The following is a 6,000-nucleotide window of genomic DNA, read 5'->3' as shown; positions in this document are numbered from 1 at the left end:
TGCATAAATGGTTTAAGTTTCATTATCATTGTGACCGACCATTAATAATTCAACAATTTGGATCATTAGTTTTTGAGGAAAGGATTTGCTGCTGATGAAAATGCGTTGTCTTGTAAACTTATTATTATGGAAAGAGACGTTGGATTTAGGATTTGGCAGTGTTTGTGTTAGTTTTACTTTTGTATTGCTAAATCCTAGCTGGCACAAGGATGTCCATATGATATACATTATTGTACGTTCATTTGATAATGGACCAGTCGACCACCGCCCATTTTGATTATTCTGTGGTAGAAATTGGACTATTTGGAAAATGGAAATACGGCTATCGCAATTTCTGACTGCTACTGCGGCCAAACTCACCAACCTAGAGTTCCTTCGGTGAGTATGAGTTGATCAGTTACCTCTTACCACCCATTTATTTGTGAACTTAAGTTATTTATATTACAAGTATATAGTAGTAATATTTTGTTACACTATCAATACAGGTTAACATATATAATAAGAGTAGGTTTGTCAAGTCACCAATAAATATTATTTATCATAAAAATTTATATATAACTATTTTATAAGTGATTCGATAGTGTAAATATTTAATCTTTAGTATTATCCGTACCTTAAACTCGAACTTTTTACTCATAGCTTGATAGTTTGCGTAATTGTGTTATATACGATCACCAATAGCATCGTTAAGTTAGTTTATATGTGTGTGACAAAAGAATCGACAAAAACGTGCAAGACTAAATTCTGCATCTTGTTTCTAGTATAAATTTGCTTTTTAGATTGAAATGGATCGACTGGTTTATAGATCAGCTATCACTCAAAATTAAGATGTGTATCATTATCGTTGTTGTCTTCGCATAAAAGGAGCAAAATCTTCAATTGCTGCAGAGATTACTACACCTAGTTTGACTGAGCTCTTGGACGGAACTCTGTAAGATTTTTCATAACTATTTTTTCAGTTCTCCTAATTTCATTGACCAGTTCGATTTATTAATATTGTAGTTTTTCTGGTACTGGAAAGTCTAATACTATTTCAGTTTTACATATACCTTCTTTCTTTTTACTGTCGGTAGCTTGGAGTACCTTTACTGAATAGTAAGATCACGTTTTGTTTGTATGCAAATTGCAATTAACCTCGAGGAACACATGCACATGGCCAAATTTCACTGTATTTAGTCCAAGATATATTGGGAAATCGGAACCTTGTGGAAATTGGAAACAAATCATAGAAAATTATGTCAATCTTCTGCTTAGAAAATTAATTAATTACCAAATTAACAAAATAAACGAGTTGTCCTTGAAAGTTGCTTATGAATAATAAAAATTACATAAAAACAGTAAAAGTATGTCCTACACAACTTCTCTTTACACTAGGTAGTGATGGCCTAATAGTGAAAGTCGGAAGTTTTAGTTTTGATTAACTTTGTTTTGATATGAAATTATAGAAAACAAAAATTAATTCACGTAGGTGACTATCAAATCAGATACATAATATAGCATAATAATAGTTGTAATTTACTTACATATTTTGAAATAAAATATCCACCGGAGGATGTCATATGTTCACTGATCACGCCGGACTCGAGTTCTAATTAGATGGTACTAATAACCTATTCTTTACTTCCACAGTATCATCATACAATTAGATACTAAAGTATCACTGATCACGCCAGACTCTAGTTCTAAAAAGGATAAGTCGTCGCTACTGTTGGCCCAAGTAAAGGTTAGTTTTGAAGACTGACAAAGGAACTCAGACATGATAGACTTGAGCGTGTGGGATGCACGTGAAGGAGATAAACCTAACTTGACAGAATTGATATCTCCTGATTCTGATCAAAAATGTTGCATAATGGATAAGGAGAAGGACTCCTTACTCAAAGAGATCACGGTTTAAGAAAGGGAAGGAGTTAGAGGTTCAGATCAACTAGAACTTTTCCACCAAGAAAGAGTAGCATCAGAATTCTAGTCAATCTCTATATACTAACTCTATAAATATCAATATTGTTCTCTTTTACAGGTAACACACATAAGCAGAAGTTAAACGTGAATTGAGAGCAAAAGAGTAAGACAATTTTGCAAGCAGTTTGTGTGTAATTCAAGTGTGCAAGCCTGGAGCTACATGAACCAGATAGAAGAACTAGTTCCAAGTGTCTGTCTTTTATTCTGGTTCAATTGTAGTAAGTGATTTTATATTGTATCTTTAAGCTTTATCTAGAGACAATTATAATAGGTACTTAGAGTTTTCAAGTTAGAGTTAACTTGAAGTTGTCGCAACAGTTAGAGGTTGTTTGCCACAACGGGATTAAAGTTAGTCCTAGGTTTACAAAAGAGTTTTTGTAAATGCAGTTTCTGGCTCAGTGATTTTAGTGGAGAGTTTGGGAAAATCCTACTGGAAAGTAGGTCGTGGTTTTTTCACCTTTGAACCAGGTGTTTTTCATGTAAAATACTTGTGTTCTTTACTTTCCACATTTACTATTTCTACAATAGTAGGTTAAAGAACACTTTGAGAACCAGGTCCTTCCATAATCAGTTTAAGCGACAAATTGGTCACCACACAAATCACCCCATCCCCCTCTTGTGTGTAATTGAAGTATAAAACATCAATTGGTATCAGAGCGGGTTATCCTTGAAGAGGCTAACACCTTAGGAACAAATCAAGAAGAGTGCACCATCTGGAAACTGGGAAGGGCAATCCACTACTAGGCCTCCACTCTTTAATGGCCGGTACTACTCCTGGTGGAAAAACAGGATGAGAGATCACATCAACGGAGAGGACTATGAGCTATGGGACATTGTCACTGATGGTCACCTGGCTACCATGAAGAAGAATGCTGAAGGAGTAGATGTGCCAAAAACAAGAGTTGACTGCAATGTTGAGGACTTGAGGAAGTGGGAAAAGAATGCTAAGGCCAAGAAATGGCTTGTGTGTGGACTTGGTCCATACGAGTACAGTAGAATTCAAAGTTGTATCACTACTAAGAAAATCTGGGACACTCTACAATTGGCTCACGAAGGAACTCCTCAAGTGAAGAGATCAAGAGGAACACTGTTGTATTCTCAATATGAGAATTTTACCATGAAGGAAGGAGAAACCATCCAAGAGATGTATATAAGGTTCACCACACTAAAAAATAAACTTAAGTCTCTTGGAAGGGTTATTCTTGAAGAAAACAAAGTTGAAAAAATCTTGACAAGGGTTTTGCCAGTCACTTGGCAAAGCAAAATCATTGCAATTCAGAAATCAAAGAACATTACCACTCTTAAGTTGGACGAGCTAATTGAAAATCTCACTGCCTATGAACTTAGAAGGCAAACCATGAAGATGGATGCACCCAAAAAGGAAAAGAGCCTGGCTCTCAGAATCACTGAAGGTGCTGATCTAGAAGAGGATGAAATGGCTATGATCACAAAGGACTTCAAGAAGTATCTTATGAGAGGAAAGGGTTCTTCAAGAGGTGCAAGCTACAACAAACCAAGGGTTCCTAAAAAACAGACCAATGAGGGTTGCTACAACTGTGGTAAGACTGATCACCACATCAAAAACTGTCCTTAGTGGAAAATTGAATGGAATAAGGAAAGGGTTGAACGAAAAAATAGGAAGAAGGAACAGGTTCATCCCAAGAAGAACAAAGGATCAACAAAGGCTATGGTTGCTGCATGGGGAGAAAGCTCAGATGAGGATTCAGAGGATGAAGATGGAGATGAACAAGCACTTATGGCCATTGGAGAATCTGATGAGGAATCTGAGGTCCAAGTGAAGGGGATCAGTCAAATATGGTACATGGATAGTGGCTGCTCAAAGCATATGACTGGAAGCAAGAACCAGTTACTTTCACTTGAGAACCTCAAAGGAGGTAATGTCTCCTTTGAAAATGTTAAGAAAGGTGAGATCATTGGGTTGAAAGGTATGTAAGACAGACTCACACTCCATTGAGAATGTTTACCTGATAGATGGCTTGAAATACAGCCTAATCAGTGTACCACAACTGTGTGACAAAGGTAACTTAATAGCATTCACCTCTACCAAATATTTTGTGATAAATCTTACTACTGACAAGATTATTTTGCAGGAAAAAAGAGTAAACAAATATACATTGTAGATCTGTCCACTCTTTCAGAAAATGATCTCACCTGCTTAAGTGTGTTGGACAATGATCTCCTCATTTGGCACAAGAGACTTGGACATGCAAGTCTAGGTCAACTCAACATATTAGTCTCCAAGGACCTGATGATAGGGGTGCCTAACATCAAGTTTAATGAAGACAAAGTTTGTGAGGCTTGTGCAAAGGGGAAGCAGGTAAGATCCTCTTTTAAATGCAAGAAACTTGTAAGCACGACCAGATCGATGGAACTGGTCTATCTCTGTAGTACAATAAGAATATTAAGCAGACGTGGTAAAAGATATGTGATGGTGCTTGTTGATGATTACTCTAGGTTTACTTGGACATTGTTTTTAACTTCTAAAGATGAAGAATTTGACATGTTTGCTTCTTTTGTAGAAAAACTCATAAACAACTAGGTAATCAACTTGAATTAGGTTTGATCATGGAACTGAATTTGAAAATGCTAAGTTTATTGAATTTTGTGATGTGCACGACATATATCATAATATTTCTGCCCTTAGGACTCCACAACAAAATGGATTAGTTGAAAGAAAGAATAGGACATTTGAAGATATGGCTAGGACTATGCTTATTTCTAGTAAACTGTCCCATAGCTTCTGGGCAAAAGCTGTAAATACTGCATGTTACATCATAAATAGGTACATGACTAGACCTCTTGTAGAAAAGACTCCCTATGAGTTACTTAAAGGGAGAAAATCAAATATATCCCATCTTAGGGCATTTGGATACAAGTGCTTTGTGGACAACAATGGAAAGGATTCCTTAGGTAAGTTTGATCGCAGAAGTGATGAGGGAGTATTCTTGGGATATTCTTCACATAGCAACGCCTATAAAGTGTACAACAAAAGAACTATGTGTGTAGAAGAAAGTGCATATGCGGTTTTTGATGAAACTAACATTCTTTCTGAGAGACAAGAATATGAAGATGAAGTTATTGGGCTGGTAAGAAGTTTGAATGAAACAACACAGGCTGAAGCTGCCCCAGAAGAAGGAACAGGTCCATCCATCTAGGGCAACCTAACAGGAGGAACTGAACAAAGAGGAACTAAATCTAATACCTCAATGGAACCTATCCTTGAGTCTGTTCCTCAGCAACAAAACATGGGAGAAACATCAAGCGGAAACCAGTTGTTTTTGAAACCTTACAAGTATCAAAGTTCTCATCCCATTGAGAACATATTTACTGATCCAACTTCTGGAATCAAAACTAGATCTTGATTAAAGAATATTTGTGCTTTTGATGTTTTTTAATCTCTTATTGAACCTAAAAATATTGTTGAGGCTTTGTAGGATGTAGACTGGGTAAATGCAATGCAAGATGAACTCAACTAGCTTGAAAAGAGTCAAGTTTGACATCTGGTTCCAAAACCCAAAGACAGATCAATAATTGGCACAAAATAGGTCTTCAAAAACAAACTTGATGAAGATGGAACTGTTACAAGGAACAAGACAAGATTGATGGTTCAAGGATATAGCCAAGAGGAGGGCATAGACTGTGACGAAACCTTTGCTCCAGTTGCAAGGTTGGAAGCAATAAGACTCCTCATAGCCTTTGCCGCATACATGAAACTTACTCTTCACCAGATGGACGTCAAAGAGTCCCTTCCTCAATGGGTACTTAAAGGAAGAAGTGTTTGTCAAGAAACCTCTAGGGTTTGAAAGCAAGGAGTATCCTGATCATGTGTACAGATTTGACAAGGCACTCTATGGACTCAAGAAGGCTCCTAGAGTATGGTATGAAAGACTATCAAAATTTCTGCTTGAACATGGCTACAAGAGAGGTAAAATTGATAACGCTCTATTCTTGAGGGAAAAAGGTAAAGATCTTCTAGTAATACAAATATATGTTGATGACATAATTTTTGGAGCAACTACT

This window comes from Nicotiana tabacum, chromosome 11, assembly GCF_000715075.1.
Source record: "Nicotiana tabacum cultivar K326 chromosome 11, ASM71507v2, whole genome shotgun sequence".
NCBI classification, from domain to species: Eukaryota; Viridiplantae; Streptophyta; class Magnoliopsida; order Solanales; family Solanaceae; genus Nicotiana; species Nicotiana tabacum.
This window is presented reverse-complemented; position numbering follows the sequence as displayed.